The sequence below is a fragment of the Osmia lignaria genome, unplaced genomic scaffold (genome assembly GCF_051020975.1).
Source record: "Osmia lignaria lignaria isolate PbOS001 unplaced genomic scaffold, iyOsmLign1 scaffold0003, whole genome shotgun sequence".
Taxonomy (NCBI): domain Eukaryota; kingdom Metazoa; phylum Arthropoda; class Insecta; order Hymenoptera; family Megachilidae; genus Osmia; species Osmia lignaria.
In genome coordinates this window covers 24,379,541-24,400,544 of record NW_027478160.1, presented here as the reverse complement: position 1 = coordinate 24,400,544, position 21,004 = coordinate 24,379,541, and positions in this window count along the sequence as shown.

Below are 21,004 nucleotides of genomic sequence, written 5' to 3'. Positions count from 1 at the left end.
TTCGTTTCCGAGATATTTGCAGATTTATCTCAAGGGAAGGGGCCTGACGGACATATTTCGAGATATTTCTTCTTCTTGTTGTTCTTCTTCTGCACAGCTAAGCTGGAAGTGGCATTTGCGGCTCGCACTAGTGCAGAGTTATCTCAAAGAAAGGGGCCACGGTGTTTCTGTATCTCTATTATGTTGGTGCGGCTTCGGAACTTTTAAATATCTCGATATATCTCGAAAACTACGCTTCTGATCAAAAAATATCATAGAACATAAATTGTAGGAAACACAATTCTCTACAAAAAAGGTCTCTTAACATTTTGCCATAGCTCGCTTGGTTTCCGAGATATTTGCAGATATATCTCAAGGGAAGGGGCCTGACGGACATATTTCGAGATATTTCTTCTTCTTGTTGTTCTTCTTCTGCACAGCTAAGCTGGAAGTGGCATTTACAGCTCGCAATAGTGCAGAGTTATCTCAAAGAAAGGGGCCACGGTGTTTCTGTATCTCTATTATGTTGGTGCGGCTTCGGGACTTTTAAATATCTTGATATATCTCGAGAACTACGCATCTGATCAAAAAATATCATAGAACATGAAAAGTAGGAAACTTAATTCTCTACAAAAAAGGTCTCTTAACATTTTGCCATAGCTCGCTTCGTTTCCGAGATATTTGCAGATTTATCTCAAGGGAAGGGGCCTGACGGACATATTTCGAGATATTTCTTCTTCTTGTTGTTCTTCTTCTGCACAGCTAAGCTGGAAGTGGCATTTGCAGCTCGCACTAGTGCAGAGTTATCTCAAAGAAAGGGGCCACGGTGTTTCTGTACCCCTATTATGTTGGTGCGGCTTCGGAACTTTTAAATATCTTGATATATCTCGAGAACTACGCATCTGATCAAAAAATATCATAGAACATAAAAAGTAGGAAACTTAATTCTCTACAAAAAAGGTCTCTTAACATTTTGCCATAGCTCGCTTCGTTTCCGAGATATTTGCAGATTTATCTCAAGGGAAGGGGCCTGACGGACATATTTCGAGATATTTCTTCTTCTTGTTGTTCTTCTTCTGCACAGCTAAGCTGGAAGTGGCATTTGCGGCTCGCACTAGTGCAGAGTTATCTCACAGAAAGGGGCCACGGTGTTTCTGTACCTCTATTATGTTGGTGCAGCTTCGGAACTTTTAAATATCTTGATATATCTCGAGAACTACGCATCTGATCAAAAAATATCATCGAACATAAAAAGTAGGAAACATAATTCTCTACAAAAAACGTCTCTTAACATTTTGCCATAGCTCGCTTCGTTTCCGAGATATTTGCAGATTTATCTCAAGGGAAGTGGCCTGACGGACATATTTCGAGATATTTCTTCTTCTTGTTGTTCTTCTTCTGCACAGCTAAGCTGGAAGTGGCATTTGCGGCTCGCACTAGTGCAGAGTTATCTCAGAGAAAGGGGCCACGGTGTTTCTGTATCCCTATTATGTTGGTGCGGCTTCGGAACTTTTAAATATCTCGATATATCTCGAAAACTACGCTTCTGATCAAAAAATATCATAGAACATAAATTGTAGGAAACATAATTCTCTACAAAAAACGTCTCTTAACATTTTGCCATAGCTCGCTTCGTTTCCGAGATATTTGCAGATTCAGCTCAAAGGAACTGGCCTGACGGACATATTTCGAGATATTTCTTCTTCTTGTTGTTCTTGTTCTGCACAGCTAAGCTGGAAGTGGCATTTGCAGCTCGCAATAGTGCAGAGTTATCTCAAAGAAAGGGGCCACGGTGTTTCTGTATCTCTATTATGTTGGTGCGGCTTCGGAACTTTTAAATATCTCGATATATCTCGAAAACTACGCTTCTGATCAAAAAATATCATACAACATAAATTGTAGGAAACATAATTCTCTACAAAAAACGTCTCTTAACATTTTGCCATAGCTCGCTTCGTTTCCGAGATATTTGCAGATATATCTCAAGGGAAGGGGCCTGACGGACATATTTCGAGATATTTCTTCTTCTTGTTGTTCTTCTTCTGCACAGCTAAGCTGGAAGTGGCATTTACAGCTCGCAATAGTGCAGAGTTATCTCAAAGAAAGGGGCCACGGTGTTTCTGTATCTCTATTATGTTGGTGCGGCTTCGGAACTTTTAAATATCTTGATATATCTCGAGAACTACGCATCTGATCAAAAAATATCATAGAACATAAAAAGTAGGAAACTTAATTCTCTACAAAAAAGGTCTCTAAACATTTTGCCATAGCTCGCTTCGTTTCCGAGATATTTGCAGATGTATCTCAAGGGAAGGGGCCTGACGGACATATTTCGAGATATTTCTTCTTCTTGTTGTTCTTCTTCTGCACAGCTAAGCTCGAAGTGGCATTTGCGGCTCGCACTAGTGCAGAGTTATCTCAAAGAAAGGGGCCACGGTGTTTCTGTATCTCTATTATGTTGGTGCGGCTTCGGAACTTTTAAATATCTCGATATATCTCGAAAACTACGCTTCTGATCAAAAAATATCATACAACATAAATTGTAGGAAACATAATTCTCTACAAAAAACGTCTCTTAACATTTTGCCATAGCTCGCTTCGTTTCCGAGATATTTGCAGATTCAGCTCAAAGGAACTGGCCTGACGGACATATTTCGAGATATTTCTTCTTCTTGTTGTTCTTCCTCTGCACAGCTAAGCTGGAAGTGGCATTTGCAGCTCGCAATAGTGCAGAGTTATCTCAAAGAAAGGGACCACGGTGTTTCTGTATCCCTATTATGTTGGTGCGGCTTCGGAACTTTTAAATATCTTGATATATCTCGAGAACTACGCATCTGATCAAAAAATATCATAGAACATAAAAAGTAGGAAACTTAATTCTCTACAAAAAAGGTCTCTTAACATTTTGCCATAGCTCGCTTCGTTTCCGAGATATTTGCAGATTTATCTCAAGGGAAGGGGCCTGACGGACATATTTCGAGATATTTCTTCTTCTTGTTGTTCTTCTTCTGCACAGCTAAGCTGGAAGTGGCATTTGCGGCTCGCAAGAGTGCAGAGTTATCTCAAAGAAAGGGGCCACGGTGTTTCTGTATCTCTATTATGTTGGTGCGGCTTCGGAACTTTTAAATATCTCGATATATCTCGAAAACTACGCTTCTGATCAAAAAATATCATAGAACATAAATTGTAGGAAACACAATTCTCTACAAAAAAGGTCTCTTAACATTTTGCCATAGCTCGCTTGGTTTCCGAGATATTTGCAGATATATCTCAAGGGAAGGGGCCTGACGGACATATTTCGAGATATTTCTTCTTCTTGTTGTTCTTCTTCTGCACAGCTAAGCTGGAAGTGGCATTTACAGCTCGCAATAGTGCAGAGTTATCTCAAAGAAAGGGGCCACGGTGTTTCTGTATCTCTATTATGTTGGTGCGGCTTCGGGACTTTTAAATATCTTGATATATCTCGAGAACTACGCATCTGATCAAAAAATATCATAGAACATGAAAAGTAGGAAACTTAATTCTCTACAAAAAAGGTCTCTTAACATTTTGCCATAGCTCGCTTCGTTTCCGAGATATTTGCAGATTTATCTCAAGGGAAGGGGCCTGACGGACATATTTCGAGATATTTCTTCTTCTTGTTGTTCTTCTTCTGCACAGCTAAGCTGGAAGTGGCATTTGCAGCTCGCACTAGTGCAGAGTTATCTCAAAGAAAGGGGCCACGGTGTTTCTGTACCCCTATTATGTTGGTGCGGCTTCGGAACTTTTAAATATCTTGATATATCTCGAGAACTACGCATCTGATCAAAAAATATCATAGAACATAAAAAGTAGGAAACTTAATTCTCTACAAAAAAGGTCTCTTAACATTTTGCCATAGCTCGCTTCGTTTCCGAGATATTTGCAGATTTATCTCAAGGGAAGGGGCCTGACGGACATATTTCGAGATATTTCTTCTTCTTGTTGTTCTTCTTCTGCACAGCTAAGCTGGAAGTGGCATTTGCGGCTCGCACTAGTGCAGAGTTATCTCACAGAAAGGGGCCACGGTGTTTCTGTACCTCTATTATGTTGGTGCAGCTTCGGAACTTTTAAATATCTTGATATATCTCGAGAACTACGCATCTGATCAAAAAATATCATCGAACATAAAAAGTAGGAAACATAATTCTCTAAAAAAAACGTCTCTTAACATTTTGCCATAGCTCGCTTCGTTTCCGAGATATTTGCAGATTTATCTCAAGGGAAGTGGCCTGACGGACATATTTCGAGATATTTCTTCTTCTTGTTGTTCTTCTTCTGCACAGCTAAGCTGGAAGTGGCATTTGCGGCTCGCACTAGTGCAGAGTTATCTCAGAGAAAGGGGCCACGGTGTTTCTGTATCCCTATTATGTTGGTGCGGCTTCGGAACTTTTAAATATCTCGATATATCTCGAAAACTACGCTTCTGATCAAAAAATATCATAGAACATAAATTGTAGGAAACATAATTCTCTACAAAAAACGTCTCTTAACATTTTGCCATAGCTCGCTTCGTTTCCGAGATATTTGCAGATTCAGCTCAAGGGAAGGGGCCTGACGGACATATTTCGAGATATTTCTTCTTCTTGTTGTTCTTCTTCTGCACAGCTAAGCTGGAAGTGGCATTTACAGCTCGCAATAGTGCAGAGTTATCTCAAAGAAAGGGGCCACGGTGTTTCTGTATGTCTATTATGTTGGTGCGGCTTCGGAACTTTTAAATATCTCGATATATCTCGAAAACTACGCTTCTGATCAAAAAATATCATAGAACATAAATTGTAGGAAACATAATTCTCTACAAAAAACGTCTCTTAACATTTTGCCATAGCTCGCTTCGTTTCCGAGATATTTGCAGATTCAGCTCAAAGGAACTGGCCTGACGGACATATTTCGAGATATTTCTTCTTCTTGTTGTTCTTCCTCTGCACAGCTAAGCTGGAAGTGGCATTTGCAGCTCGCAATAGTGCAGAGTTATCTCAAAGAAAGGGGCCACGGTGTTTCTGTATCTCTATTATGTTGGTGCGGCTTCGGAACTTTTAAATATCTTGATATATCTCGAGAACTACGCATCTGATCAAAAAATATCATAGAACATAAAAAGTAGGAAACTTAATTCTCTACAAAAAAGGTCTCTTAACATTTTGCCATAGCTCGCTTCGTTTCCGAGATATTTGCAGATTTATCTCAAGGGAAGGGGCCTGACGGACATATTTCGAGATATTTCTTCTTCTTGTTGTTCTTCTTCTGCACAGCTAAGCTGGAAGTGGCATTTACAGCTCGCAATAGTGCAGAGTTATCTCAAAGAAAGGGGCCACGGTGTTTCTGTATCTCTATTATGTTGGTGCGGCTTCGGAACTTTTAAATATCTTGATATATCTCGAGAACTACGCTTCTGATCAAAAAATATCATAGAACATAAATTGTAGGAAACATAATTCTCTACAAAAAACGTCTCTCAACATTTTGCCATAGCTCTCTTCGTTTCCGAGATATTTGCAGATTTATCTCAAGGGAAGGGGCCTGACGGACATATTTCGAGATATTTCTTATTCTTGTTGTTCTTCTTCTGCACAGCTAAGCTGGAAGTGGCATTTACAGCTCGCAATAGTGCCGAGTTATCTCAAAGAAAGGGGCCACGGTGTTTCTGTATCTCTATTATGTTGGTGCGGCTTCGGAACTTTTAAATATCTTGATATATCTCGAGAACTACGCTTCTGATCAAAAAATATCATAGAACATAAATTGTAGGAAACATAATTCTCTACAAAAAACGTCTCTTAACATTTTGCCATAGCTCTCTTCGTTTCCGAGATATTTGCAGATTTATCTCAAGGGAAGGGGCCTGACGGACATATTTCGAGATATTTCTTATTCTTGTTGTTCTTCTTCTGCACAGCTAAGCTGGAAGTGGCATTTGCAACTCGCAATAGTGCAGAGTTATCTCAAAGAAAGGGGCCACGGTGTTTCTGTATATCTATTATGTTGGTGCGGCTTCGGAACTTTTAAATATCTTGATATATCTCGAGAACTACGCATCTGATCAAAAAATATCATAGAACATAAAAAGTAGCAAACATAATTCTCTACAAAAAAGGTCTCTTAGCATTTTGCCATAGCTCGCTTCGTTTCCGAGATATTTGCAGATTTATCTGAAGGGAAAGGGCCTGACGGACATATTTCGAGATATTTCTTCTTCTTGTTGTTCTTCTTCTGCACAGCTAAACTGGAAGTGGCATTTCCAGCTCGCAATAGTGCAGAGTTATCTCAAAGAAAGGGGCCACGGTGTTTCTGTATCTCTATTATGTTGGTGCGGCTTCGGAACTTTTAAATATCTTGATATATCTCGAGAGCTACGCATCTGATCAAAAAATATCATAGAACATAAAAAGTAGGAAACATAATTCTCTACAAAAAAGGTCTCTTAACATTTTGCCATAGCTCTCTTCGTTTCCGAGATATTTGCAGATTTATCTCAAGGGAAGGGGCCTGACGGACATATTTCGAGATATTTCTTCTTCTTGTTGTTCTTCTTCTGCACAGCTAAGCTGGAAGTGGCATTTGCGGCTCGCACTAGTGCAGAGTTATCTCAAAGAAAGGGGCCACGGTGTTTCTGTATCTCTATTATGTTGGTGCGGCTTCGGAACTTTTAAATATCTCGATATATCTCGAAAACTACGCTTCTGATCAAAAAATATCATAGAACATAAATTGTAGGAAACATAATTCTCTACAAAAAAGGTCTCTTAACATTTTGCCATAGCTCGCTTCGTTTCCGAGATATTTGCAGATATATCTCAAGGGAAGGGGCCTGACGGACATATGTCGAGATATTTCTTCTTCTTGTTGTTCTTCTTCTGCACAGCTAAGCTGGAAGTGGCATTTGCGGCTCGCACTAGTGCACAGTTATCTCAAAGAAAGGGGCCACGGTGTTTCTGTATCTCTATTATGTTGGTGCGGCTTCGGAACTTTTAAATATCTTGATATATCTCGAGAACTGCGCATCTGACCAAAAAATATCATAGAACATAAAAAGTAGGAAACTTAATTCTCTACAAAAAAGGTCTCTTAACATTTTGCCATAGCTCGCTTCGTTTCCGAGATATTTGCAGATTTATCTCAAGGGAAGGGGCCTGACGGACATATTTCGAGATATTTCTTCTTCTTGTTGTTCTTCTTCTGCACAGCTAAACTGGAAGTGGCATTTCCAGCTCGCAATAGTGCAGAGTTATCTCAAAGAAAGGGGCCACGGTGTTTCTGTATCTCTATTATGTTGGTGCGGCTTCGGAACTTTTAAATATCTTGATATATCTCGAGAACTACGCATCTGATCAAAAAAGATCATAGAACATAAAAAGTAGGAAACTTAATTCTCTACAAAAAAGGTCTCTTAACATTTTGCCATAGCTCTCTTCGTTTCCGAGATATTTGCAGATTTATCTCAAGGGAAGGGGCCTGACGGACATATTTCGAGATATTTCTTCTTCTTGTTGTTCTTCTTCTGCACAGCTAAGCTGGAAGTGGCATTTGCGGCTCGCACTAGTGCAGAGTTATCTCAAAGAAAGGGGCCACGGTGTTTCTGTATCTCTATTATGTTGGTGCGGCTTCGGAACTTTTAAATATCTTGATATATCTCGAGAACTGCGCATCTGATCAAAAAATATCATAGAACATAAAAAGTAGGAAACTTAATTCTCTACAAAAAAGGTCTCTTAACATTTTGCCATAGCTCGCTACGTTTCCGAGATATTTGCAGGTTTATCTCAAGGGAAGGGGCCTAACGGACATATTTCGAGATATTTCTTCTTCTTGTTGTTCTTCTTCTGCACAGCTAAGCTGGAAGTGGCATTTGCGGCTCGCACTAGTGCAGAGTTATCTCAAAGAAAGGGGCCACGGTGTTTCTGTATCTCTATTATGTTGGTGCGGCTTCGGAACTTTTAAATATCTTGATATATCTCGAGAACTACGCATCTGATCAAAAAATATCATAGAACATAAAAAGTAGGAAACTTAATTCTCTACAAAAAAGGTCTCTTAACATTTTGCCATAGCTCGCTTCGTTTCCGAGATATTTGCAGATTTATCTCAAGGGAAGGGGCCTGACGGACATATTTCGAGATATTTCTTCTTCTTGTTGTTCTTCTTCTGCACAGCTAAGCTGGAAGTGGCATTTGCAGCTCGCAATAGTGCAGAGTTATCTCAAAGAAGGGGGCCACGGTGTTTCTGTATCTCTATTATGTTGGTGCGGCTTCGGAACTTTTAAATATCTTGATATATCTCGAGAACTACGCATCTGATCAAAAAATATCATAGAACATAAAAAGTAGGAAACTTAATTCTCTACAGAAAAGGTCTCTTAACATTTTGCCATAGCTCTCTTCGTTTTCGAGATATTTGCAGATTTATCTCAAGGGAAGGGGCCTGACGGACATATTTCGAGATATTTCTTATTCTTGTTGTTCTTCTTCTGCACAGCTAAGCTGGAAGTGGCATTTGCAGCTCGCAATAGTGCAGAGTTATCTCAAAGAAAGGGGCCACGGTGTTTCTGTATCTCTATTATGTTGGTGCGGCTTCGGAACTTTTAAATATCTTGATATATCTCGAGAACTACGCATCTGATCAAAAAAGATCATAGAACATAAAAAGTAGGAAACTTAATTCTCTACAAAAAAGGTCTCTTAACATTTTGCCATAGCTCTCTTCGTTTCCGAGATATTTGCAGATTTATCTCAAGGGAAGGGGCCTGACGGACATATTTCGAGATATTTCTTCTTCTTGTTGTTCTTCTTCTGCACAGCTAAGCTGGAAGTGGCATTTGCGGCTCGCACTAGTGCAGAGTTATCTCAAAGAAAGGGGCCACGGTGTTTCTGTATCTCTATTATGTTGGTGCGGCTTCGGAACTTTTAAATATCTTGATATATCTCGAGAACTGCGCATCTGATCAAAAAATATCATACAACATAAAAAGTAGGAAACTTAATTCTCTACAAAAAAGGTCTCTTAACATTTTGCCATAGCTCGCTTCGTTTCCGAGATATTTGCAGGTTTATCTCAAGGGAAGGGGCCTAACGGACATATTTCGAGATATTTCTTCTTCTTGTTGTTCTTCTTCTGCACAGCTAAGCTGGAAGTGGCATTTGCGGCTCGCACTAGTGCAGAGTTATCTCAAAGAAAGGGGCCACGGTGTTTCTGTATCTCTATTATGTTGGTGCGGCTTCGGAACTTTTAAATATCTTGATATATCTCGAGAACTACGCATCTGATCAAAAAATATCATAGAACATAAAAAGTAGGAAACTTAATTCTCTACAAAAAAGGTCTCTTAACATTTTGCCATAGCTCGCTTCGTTTCCGAGATATTTGCAGATTTATCTCAAGGGAAGGGGCCTGACGGACATATTTCGAGATATTTCTTCTTCTTGTTGTTCTTCTTCTGCACAGCTAAGCTGGAAGTGGCATTTGCAGCTCGCAATAGTGCAGAGTTATCTCAAAGAAAGGGGCCACGGTGTTTCTGTATCTCTATTATGTTGGTGCGGCTTCGGAACTTTTAAATATCTTGATATATCTCGAGAACTACGCATCTGATCAAAAAAGATCATAGAACATAAAAAGTAGGAAACTTAATTCTCTACAAAAAAGGTCTCTTAACATTTTGCCATAGCTCTCTTCGTTTCCGAGATATTTGCAGATTTATCTCAAGGGAAGGGGCCTGACGGACATATTTCGAGATATTTCTTCTTCTTGTTGTTCTTCTTCTGCACAGCTAAGCTGGAAGTGGCATTTGCGGCTCGCACTAGTGCAGAGTTATCTCAAAGAAAGGGGCCACGGTGTTTCTGTATCTCTATTATGTTGGTGCGGCTTCGGAACTTTTAAATATCTTGATATATCTCGAGAACTGCGCATCTGATCAAAAAATATCATACAACATAAAAAGTAGGAAACTTAATTCTCTACAAAAAAGGTCTCTTAACATTTTGCCATAGCTCGCTTCGTTTCCGAGATATTTGCAGGTTTATCTCAAGGGAAGGGGCCTAACGGACATATTTCGAGATATTTCTTCTTCTTGTTGTTCTTCTTCTGCACAGCTAAGCTGGAAGTGGCATTTGCGGCTCGCACTAGTGCAGAGTTATCTCAAAGAAAGGGGCCACGGTGTTTCTGTATCTCTATTATGTTGGTGCGGCTTCGGAACTTTTAAATATCTTGATATATCTCGAGAACTACGCATCTGATCAAAAAATATCATAGAACATAAAAAGTAGGAAACTTAATTCTCTACAAAAAAGGTCTCTTAACATTTTGCCATAGCTCGCTTCGTTTCCGAGATATTTGCAGATTTATCTCAAGGGAAGGGGCCTGACGGACATATTTCGAGATATTTCTTCTTCTTGTTGTTCTTCTTCTGCACAGCTAAGCTGGAAGTGGCATTTGCAGCTCGCAATAGTGCAGAGTTATCTCAAAGAAGGGGGCCACGGTGTTTCTGTATCTCTATTATGTTGGTGCGGCTTCGGAACTTTTAAATATCTTGATATATCTCGAGAACTACGCATCTGATCAAAAAATATCATAGAACATAAAAAGTAGGAAACTTAATTCTCTACAGAAAAGGTCTCTTAACATTTTGCCATAGCTCTCTTCGTTTTCGAGATATTTGCAGATTTATCTCAAGGGAAGGGGCCTGACGGACATATTTCGAGATATTTCTTATTCTTGTTGTTCTTCTTCTGCACAGCTAAGCTGGAAGTGGCATTTGCAGCTCGCAATAGTGCAGAGTTATCTCAAAGAAAGGGGCCACGGTGTTTCTGTATCTCTATTATGTTGGTGCGGCTTCGGAACTTTTAAATATCTTGATATATCTCGAGAACTACGCATCTGATCAAAAAATATCATAGAACATAAATAGTAGGAAACTTAATTCTCTACAAAAAAGGTCTCTCAACATTTTGCCATAGCTCTCTTCGTTTCCGAGATATTTGCAGATTTATCTCAAGGGAAGGGGCCTGACGGACATATTTCGAGATATTTCTTATTCTTGTTGTTCTTCTTCTGCACAGCTAAGCTGGAAGTGGCATTTGCAGCTCGCAATAGTGCAGAATTATCTCAAAGAAAGGGGCCACGGTGTTTCTGTATCTCTATTATGTTGGTGCGGCTTCGGAACTTTTAAATATCTTGATATATCTCGAGAACTACGCATCTGATCAAAAAATATCATAGAACATAAATAGTAGGAAACTTAATTCTCTACAAAAAAGGTCTCTCAACATTTTGCCATAGCTCTCTTCGTTTCCGAGATATTTACAGATTTATCTCAAGGGAAGGGGCCTGACGGACATATTTCGTGATATTTCTTATTCTTGTTGTTCTTCTTCTGCACAGCTAAGCTGGAAGTGGCATTTGCAGCTCGCAATAGTGCAGAGTTATCTCAAAGAAAGGGGCCACGGTGTTTCTGTATCTCTATTATGTTGGTGCGGCTTCGGAACTTTTAAATATCTCGATATATCTCGAAAACTACGCATCTGATCAAAAAATATCATAGAACATAAATTGTAGGAAACATAATTCTCTATAAAAAAGTTCTCTTAACATTTTGCCATAGCTCGCTTCGTTTCCGAGATATTTGCAGATATATCTCAAGGGAAGGGGCCTGACGGACATATTTCGAGATATTTCTTCTTCTTGTTGTTCTTCTTCTGCACAGCTAACCTGGAAGTGGCATTTGCAGCTCGCAATAGTGCAGAGTTATCTCAAAGAAAGGGGCCACGGTGTTTCTGTATCTCTATTATGTTGGTGCGGCTTCGGAACTTTTAAATATCTTGATATATCTCGAGAACTACGCATCTGATCAAAAAATATCATAGAACATAAAAAGTAGGAAACTTAATTCTCTACAAAAAAGGTCTCTTAACATTTTGCCATAGCTCGCTTCGTTTCCGAGATATTTGCAGATTTATCTCAAGGGAAGGGGCCTGACGGACATATTTCGAGATATTTCTTCTTCTTGTTGTTCTTCTTCTGCACAGCTAAGCTGGAAGTGGCATTTGCAGCTCGCAATAGTGCAGAGTTATCTCAAAGAAGGGGGCCACGGTGTTTCTGTATCTCTATTATGTTGGTGCGGCTTCGGAACTTTTAAATATCTTGATATATCTCGAGAACTACGCATCTAATCAAAAAATATCATAGCACATAAAAAGTAGGAAACTTAATTCTCTACAGAAAAGGTCTCTTAACATTTTGCCATAGCTCTCTTCGTTTCCGAGATATTTGCAGATTTATCTCAAGGGAAGGGGCCTGACGGACATATTTCGAGATATTTCTTATTCTTGTTGTTCTTCTTCTGCACAGCTAAGCTGGAAGTGGCATTTGCAGCTCGCAATAGTGCAGAGTTATCTCAAAGAAAGGGGCCACGGTGTTTCTGTATCTCTATTATGTTGGTGCGGCTTCGGAACTTTTAAGTATCTTGATATATCTCGAGAACTACGCATCTGATCAAAAAATATCATAGAACATAAAAAGTAGGAAACTTAATTCTCTACAAAAACGGTCTCTTAACATTTTGCCGTAGCTCGCTTCGTTTCCGAGATATTTGCAGATTTATCTCAAGGGAAGGGGCCTGACGGACATATTTCGAGATATTTCTTCTTCTTGTTGTCCTTCTTCTGCACAGCTAAGCTGGAAGTGGCATTTGCGGCTCACACTAGTGCACAGTTATCTCAAAGAAAGGGGCCACGGTGTTTCTGTATCTCTATTATGTTGGTGCGGCTTCGGAACTTTTAAATATCTCGATATATCTCGAAAACTACGCTTCTGATCAAAAAATATCATAGAACATAAATTGTAGGAAACATAATTCTCTACAAAAAAGTTCTCTTAACATTTTGCCATAGCTCGCTTCGTTTCCGAGATATTTGCAGATATATCTCAAGGGAAGGGGCCTGACGGACATATTTCGAGATACTTCTTCTTCTTGTTGTTCTTCTTCTGCACAGCTAAGCTGGAAGTGGCATTTGCAGCACGCAATAGTGCAGAGTTATCTCAAAGAAGGGGGCCACGGTGTTTCTGTATCTCTATTATGTTGGTGCGGCTTCGGAACTTTTAAATATCTTGATATATCTCGAGAACTACGCATCTGATCAAAAAATATCATAGAACATAAAAAGTAGGAAACTTAATTCTCTACAGAAAAGGTCTCTTAACATTTTGCCATAGCTCTCTTCGTTTCCGAGATATTTGCAGATTTATCTCAAGGGAAGGGGCCTGACGGACATATTTCGAGATATTTCTTATTCTTGTTGTTCTTCTTCTGCACAGCTAAGCTGGAAGTGGCATTTGCAGCTCGCAATAGTGCAGAGTTATCTCAAAGAAAGGGGCCACGGTGTTTCTGTATCTCTATTATGTTGGTGCGGCTTCGGAACTTTTAAATATCTCGATATATCTCGAAAACTACGCATCTGATCAAAAAATATCATAGAACATAAAAAGTAGGAAACTTAATTCTCTACAAAAAAGGTCTCTAAACATTTTGCCATAGCTCGCTTCGTTTCCGAGATATTTGCAGGTTTATCTCAAGGGAAGGGGCCTAACGGACATATTTCGAGATATTTCTTCTTCTTCTTGTTCTTCTTCTGCACAGCTAAGCTGGAAGTGGCATTTGCGGCTCGCACTAGTGCAGAGTTATCTCAAAGAAAGGGGCCACGGTGTTTCTGTATCTCTATTATGTTGGTGCGGCTTCGGAACTTTTAAATATCTTGATATATCTCGAGAACTACGCATCTGATCAAAAAATATCATAGATCATAAAAAGTAGGAAAATTAATTCTCTACAAAAAAGGTCTCTTAACATTTTGCGATAGCTCGCTTCGTTTCCGAGATATTTGCAGATTTATCTCAAGGGAAGGGGCCTGACGGACATATTTCGAGATACTTCTTCTTCTTGTTGTTCTTCTTCTGCACAGCTAACCTGGAAGTGGCATTTGCAGCTCGCAATAGTGCAGAGTTATCTCAAAGAAAGGGGCCACGGTGTTTCTGTATCTCTATTATGTTGGTGCGGCTTCGGAACTTTTAAATATCTTGATATATCTCGAGAACTACGCATCTGATCAAAAAATATCATAGATCATAAAAAGTAGGAAACTTAATTCTCTACAAAAAAGGTCTCTTAACATTTTGCCATAGCTCGCTTCGTTTCCGAGATATTTGCAGATTTATCTCAAGGGAAGGGGCCTGACGGACATATTTCGAGATATTTCTTCTTCTTGTTGTTCTTCTTCTGCACAGCTAAGCTGGAAGTGGCATTTGCGGCTCGCACTAGTGCACAGTTATCTCAAAGAAAGGGGCCACGGTGTTTCTGTATCTCTATTATGTTGGTGCGGCTTCGGAACTTTTAAATATCTCGATATATCTCGAAAACTACGCTTCTGATCAAAAAATATCATAGAACATAAATGGTAGGAAACATAATTCTCTACAAATAAGGTCTCTTAACATTTTGCCATTGCTCGCTTCGTTTCCGAGATATTTGCAGATTTATCTCAAGGGAAGGGGCCTGACGGACATATTTCGAGATATTTCTTCTTCTTGTTGTTCTTCTTCTGCACAGCTAAGCTGGAAGTGGCATTTGCGGCTCGCACTAGTGCAGAGTTATCTCAAAGAAAGGGGCCACGGTGTTTCTGTATCTCTATTATGTTGGTGCGGCTTCGGAACTTTTAAATATCTTGATATATCTCGAGAACTACGCATCTGATCAAAAAATATCATAGAACGTAAATAGTAGGAAACTTAATTCTCTACAAAAAAGGTCTCCCAACATTTTGCCATAGCTCTCTTTGTTTCCGAGATATTTGCAGATTTATCTCAAGGGAAGGGGCCTGACGGACATATTTCGAGATATTTCTTATTCTTGTTGTTCTTCTTCTGCACAGCTAAGCTGGAAGTGGCATATGCAGCTCGCGTTAGTGCAGAATTATCTCAAAGAAAGGGGCCACGGTGTTTCTGTATCTCTATTATGTTGGTGCGGCTTCGGAACTTTTAAATATCTTGATATATCTCGAGAACTACGCATCTGATCAAAAAATATCATAGAGCATAAATAGTAGGAAACTTAATTCTCTACAAAAAAGGTCTCTCAACATTTTGCCATAGCTCTCTTCGTTTCCGAGATATTTGCAGATTTATCGCAAGGGAAGGGGCCTGACGGACATATTTCGAGATATTTCTTATTCTTGTTGTTCTTCTTCTGCACAGCTAAGCTGGAAGTGGCATTTGCAGGTCGCAATAGTGCAGAGTTATCTCAAAGAAAGGGGCCACGGTGTTTCTGTATCTCTATTATGTTGGTGCGGCTTCGGAACTTTTAACTATCTTGATATATCTCGAGAACTACGCATCTGATCAAAAAATATCATAGAACATAAAAAGTAGGAAACTTAATTCTCTACAAAAACGGTCTCTTAACATTTTGCCATAGCTCGCTTCGTTTCCGAGATATTTGCAGATTTATCTCAAGGGAAGGGGCCTGACGGACATATTTCGAGATATTTCTTCTTCTTGTTGTTCTTCTTCTGCACAGCTAAGCTGGAAGTGGCATTTGCGGCTCGCACTAGTGCAGAGTTATCTCAAAGAAAGGGGCCACGGTGTTTCTGTATCTCTATTATGTTGGTGCGGCTTCGGAACTTTTAAATATCTCGATATATCTCGAAAACTACGCTTCTGATCAAAAAATATCATAGAACATAAATTGTAGGAAACATAATTCTCTACAAATAAGGTCTCTTAACATTTTGCCATTGCTCGCTTCGTTTCCGAGATATTTGCAGATTTATCTCAAGGGAAGGGGCCTGACGGACATATTTCGAGATATTTCTTCTTCTTGTTGTTCTTCTTCTGCACAGCTAAGCTGGAAGTGGCATTTGCGGCTCGCACTAGTGCAGAGTTATCTCAAAGAAAGGGGCCACGGTGTTTCTGTATCTCTATTATGTGGGTGCGGCTTCGGAACTTTTAAATATCTTGATATATCTCGAGAACTACGCATCTGATCAAAAAATATCATAGAACATAAATAGTAGGAAACTTAATTCTCTACAAAAAAGGTCTCTCAACATTTTGCCATAGCTCTCTTCGTTTCCGAGATATTTGCAGATTTATCTCAAGGGAAGGGGCCTGACGGACATATTTCGAGATATTCCTTCTTCTTGTTGTTCTTCTTCTGCACAGCTAAGCTGGAAGTGGCATTTGCAGCACGCAATAGTGCAGAGTTATCTCAAAGAAGGGGGCCACGGTGTTTCTGTATCTCTATTATGTTGGTGCGGCTTCGGAACTTTTAAATATCTTGATATATCTCGAGAACTACGCATCTGATCAAAAAATATCATAGAACATAAAAAGTAGGAAACTTAATTCTCTACAGAAAAGGTCTCTTAACATTTTGCCATAGCTCTCTTCGTTTCCGAGATATTTGCAGATTTATCTCAAGGGAAGGGGCCTGACGGACATATTTCGAGATATTTCTTATTCTTGTTGTTCTTCTTCTGCACAGCTAAGCTGGAAGTGGCATTTGCAGCACGCAATAGTGCAGAGTTATCTCAAAGAAGGGGGCCACGGTGTTTCTGTATCTCTATTATGTTGGTGCGGCTTCGGAACTTTTAAATATCTTGATATATCTCGAGAACTACGCATCTGATCAAAAAATATCATAGAACATAAAAAGTAGGAAACTTAATTCTCTACAGAAAAGGTCTCTTAACATTTTGCCATAGCTCTCTTCGTTTCCGAGATATTTGCAGATTTATCTCAAGGGGAGGGGCCTGACGGACATATTTCGCGATATTTCTTATTCTTGTTGTTCTTCTTCTGCACAGCTAAGCTGGAAGTGGCATTTGCAGCTCGCAATAGTGCAGAGTTATCTCAAAGAAAGGGGCCACGGTGTTTCTGTATCTCTATTATGTTGGTGCGGCTTCGGAACTTTTAAATATCTTGATATATCTCGAGAACTACGCATCTGATCAAAAAATATCATAGAACGTAAAAAGTAGGAAACTTAATTCTCTACAAAAACGGTCTCTTAACATTTTGCCATAGCTCGCTTCGTTTCCGAGATATTTGCAGATTTATCTCAAGGGAAGGGGCCTGACGGACATATTTCGAGATATTTCTTCTTCTTGTTGTTCTTCTTCTGCACAGCTAAGCTGGAAGTGGCATTTGCGGCTCGCACTAGTGCACAGTTATCTCAAAGAAAGGGGCCACGGTGTTTCTGTATCTCTATTATGTTGGTGCGGCTTCGGAACTTTTAAATATCTCGATATATCTCGAAAACTACGCTTCTGATCAAAAAATATCATAGAACATAAATGGTAGGAAACATAATTCTCTACAAATAAGGTCTCTTAACATTTTGCCATTGCTCGCTTCGTTTCCGAGATATTTGCAGATTTATCTCAAGGGAAGGGGCCTGACGGACATATTTCGAGATATTTCTTCTTCTTGTTGTTCTTCTTCTGCACAGCTAAGCTGGAAGTGGCATTTGCGGCTCGCACTAGTGCAGAGTTATCTCAAAGAAAGGGGCCACGGTGTTTCTGTATCTCTATTATGTTGGTGCGGCTTCGGAACTTTTAAATATCTTGATATATCTCGAGAACTACGCATCTGATCAAAAAATATCATAGAACGTAAATAGTAGGAAACTTAATTCTCTACAAAAAAGGTCTCCCAACATTTTGCCATAGCTCTCTTTGTTTCCGAGATATTTGCAGATTTATCTCAAGGGAAGGGGCCTGACGGACATATTTCGAGATATTTCTTATTCTTGTTGTTCTTCTTCTGCACAGCTAAGCTGGAAGTGGCATATGCAGCTCGCGTTAGTGCAGAATTATCTCAAAGAAAGGGGCCACGGTGTTTCTGTATCTCTATTATGTTGGTGCGGCTTCGGAACTTTTAAATATCTTGATATATCTCGAGAACTACGCATCTGATCAAAAAATATCATAGAGCATAAATAGTAGGAAACTTAATTCTCTACAAAAAAGGTCTCTCAACATTTTGCCATAGCTCTCTTCGTTTCCGAGATATTTGCAGATTTATCGCAAGGGAAGGGGCCTGACGGACATATTTCGAGATATTTCTTATTCTTGTTGTTCTTCTTCTGCACAGCTAAGCTGGAAGTGGCATTTGCAGCTCGCAATAGTGCAGAGTTATCTCAAAGAAAGGGGCCACGGTGTTTCTGTATCTCTATTATGTTGGTGCGGCTTCGGAACTTTTAACTATCTTGATATATCTCGAGAACTACGCATCTGATCAAAAAATATCATAGAACATAAAAAGTAGGAAACTTAATTCTCTACAAAAACGGTCTCTTAACATTTTGCCATAGCTCGCTTCGTTTCCGAGATATTTGCAGATTTATCTCAAGGGAAGGGGCCTGACGGACATATTTCGAGATATTTCTTCTTCTTGTTGTTCTTCTTCTGCACAGCTAAGCTGGAAGTGGCATTTGCGGCTCGCACTAGTGCAGAGTTATCTCAAAGAAAGGGGCCACGGTGTTTCTGTATCTCTATTATGTTGGTGCGGCTTCGGAACTTTTAAATATCTCGATATATCTCGAAAACTACGCTTCTGATCAAAAAATATCATAGAACATAAATTGTAGGAAACATAATTCTCTACAAATAAGGTCTCTTAACATTTTGCCATTGCTCGCTTCGTTTCCGAGATATTTGCAGATTTATCTCAAGGGAAGGGGCCTGACGGACATATTTCGAGATATTTCTTCTTCTTGTTGTTCTTCTTCTGCACAGCTAAGCTGGAAGTGGCATTTGCGGCTCGCACTAGTGCAGAGTTATCTCAAAGAAAGGGGCCACGGTGTTTCTGTATCTCTATTATGTGGGTGCGGCTTCGGAACTTTTAAATATCTTGATATATCTCGAGAACTACGCATCTGATCAAAAAATATCATAGAACATAAATAGTAGGAAACTTAATTCTCTACAAAAAAGGTCTCTCAACATTTTGCCATAGCTCTCTTCGTTTCCGAGATATTTGCAGATTTATCTCAAGGGAAGGGGCCTGACGGACATATTTCGAGATATTCCTTCTTCTTGTTGTTCTTCTTCTGCACAGCTAAGCTGGAAGTGGCATTTGCAGCACGCAATAGTGCAGAGTTATCTCAAAGAAGGGGGCCACGGTGTTTCTGTATCTCTATTATGTTGGTGCGGCTTCGGAACTTTTAAATATCTTGATATATCTCGAGAACTACGCATCTGATCAAAAAATATCATAGAACATAAAAAGTAGGAAACTTAATTCTCTACAGAAAAGGTCTCTTAACATTTTGCCATAGCTCTCTTCGTTTCCGAGATATTTGCAGATTTATCTCAAGGGAAGGGGCCTGACGGACATATTTCGAGATATTTCTTATTCTTGTTGTTCTTCTTCTGCACAGCTAAGCTGGAAGTGGCATTTGCAGCACGCAATAGTGCAGAGTTATCTCAAAGAAGGGGGCCACGGTGTTTCTGTATCTCTATTATGTTGGTGCGGCTTCGGAACTTTTAAATATCTTGATATATCTCGAGAACTACGCATCTGATCAAAAAATATCATAGAACATAAAAAGTAGGAAACTTAATTCTCTACAGAAAAGGTCTCTTAACATTTTGCCATAGCTCTCTTCGTTTCCGAGATATTTGCAGATTTATCTCAAGGGGAGGGGCCTGACGGACATATTTCGCGATATTTCTTATTCTTGTTGTTCTTCTTCTGCACAGCTAAGCTGGAAGTGGCATTTGCAGCTCGCAATAGTGCAGAGTTATCTCAAAGAAAGGGGCCACGGTGTTTCTGTATCTCTATTATGTTGGTGCGGCTTCGGAACTTTTAAATATCTTGATATATCTCGAGAACTATGCATCTGATCAAAAAATATCATAGAACGTAAAAAGTAGGAAACTTAATTCTCTACAAAAACGGTCTCTTAACATTTTGCCATAGCTCGCTTCGTTTCCGAGATATTTGCAGATTTATCTCAAGGGAAGGGGCCTGACGGACATATTTCGAGATATTTCTTCTTCTTGTTGTTCTTCTTCTGCACAGCTAAGCTGGAAGTGGCATTTGCGGCTCGCACTAGTGCACAGTTATCTCAAAGAAAGGGGCCACGGTGTTTCTGTATCTCTATTATGTTGGTGCGGCTTCGGAACTTTTAAATATCTCGATATATCTCGAAAACTACGCTTCTGATCAAAAAATATCATAGAACATAAATGGTAGGAAACATAATTCTCTACAAATAAGGTCTCTTAACATTTTGCCATTGCTCGCTTCGTTTCCGAGATATTTGCAGATTTATCTCAAGGGAAGGGGCCTGACGGACATATTTCGAGATATTTCTTCTTCTTGTTGTTCTTCTTCTGCACAGCTAAGCTGGAAGTGGCATTTGCGGCTCGCACTAGTGCAGAGTTATCTCAAAGAAAGGGGCCACGGTGTTTCTGTATCTCTATTATGTTGGTGCGGCTTCGGAACTTTTAAATATCTTGATATATCTCGAGAACTACGCATCTGATCAAAAAATATCATAGAACGTAAATAGTAGGAAACTTAATTCTCTACAAAAAAGGTCTCCCAACATTTTGCCATAGCTCTCTTTGTTTCCGAGATATTTGCAGATTTATCTCAAGGGAAGGGGCCTGACGGACATATTTCGAGATATTTCTTATTCTTGTTGTTCTTCTTCTGCACAGCTAAGCTGGAAGTGGCATATGCAGCTCGCGTTAGTGCAGAATTATCTCAAAGAAAGGGGCCACGGTGTTTCTGTATCTCTATTATGTTGGTGCGGCTTCGGAACTTTTAAATATCTTGATATATCTCGAGAACTACGCATCTGATCAAAAAATATCATAGAGCATAAATAGTAGGAAACTTAATTCTCTACAAAAAAGGTCTCTCAACATTTTGCCATAGCTCTCTTCGTTTCCGAGATATTTGCAGATTTATCGCAAGGGAAGGGGCCTGACGGACATATTTCGAGATATTTCTTATT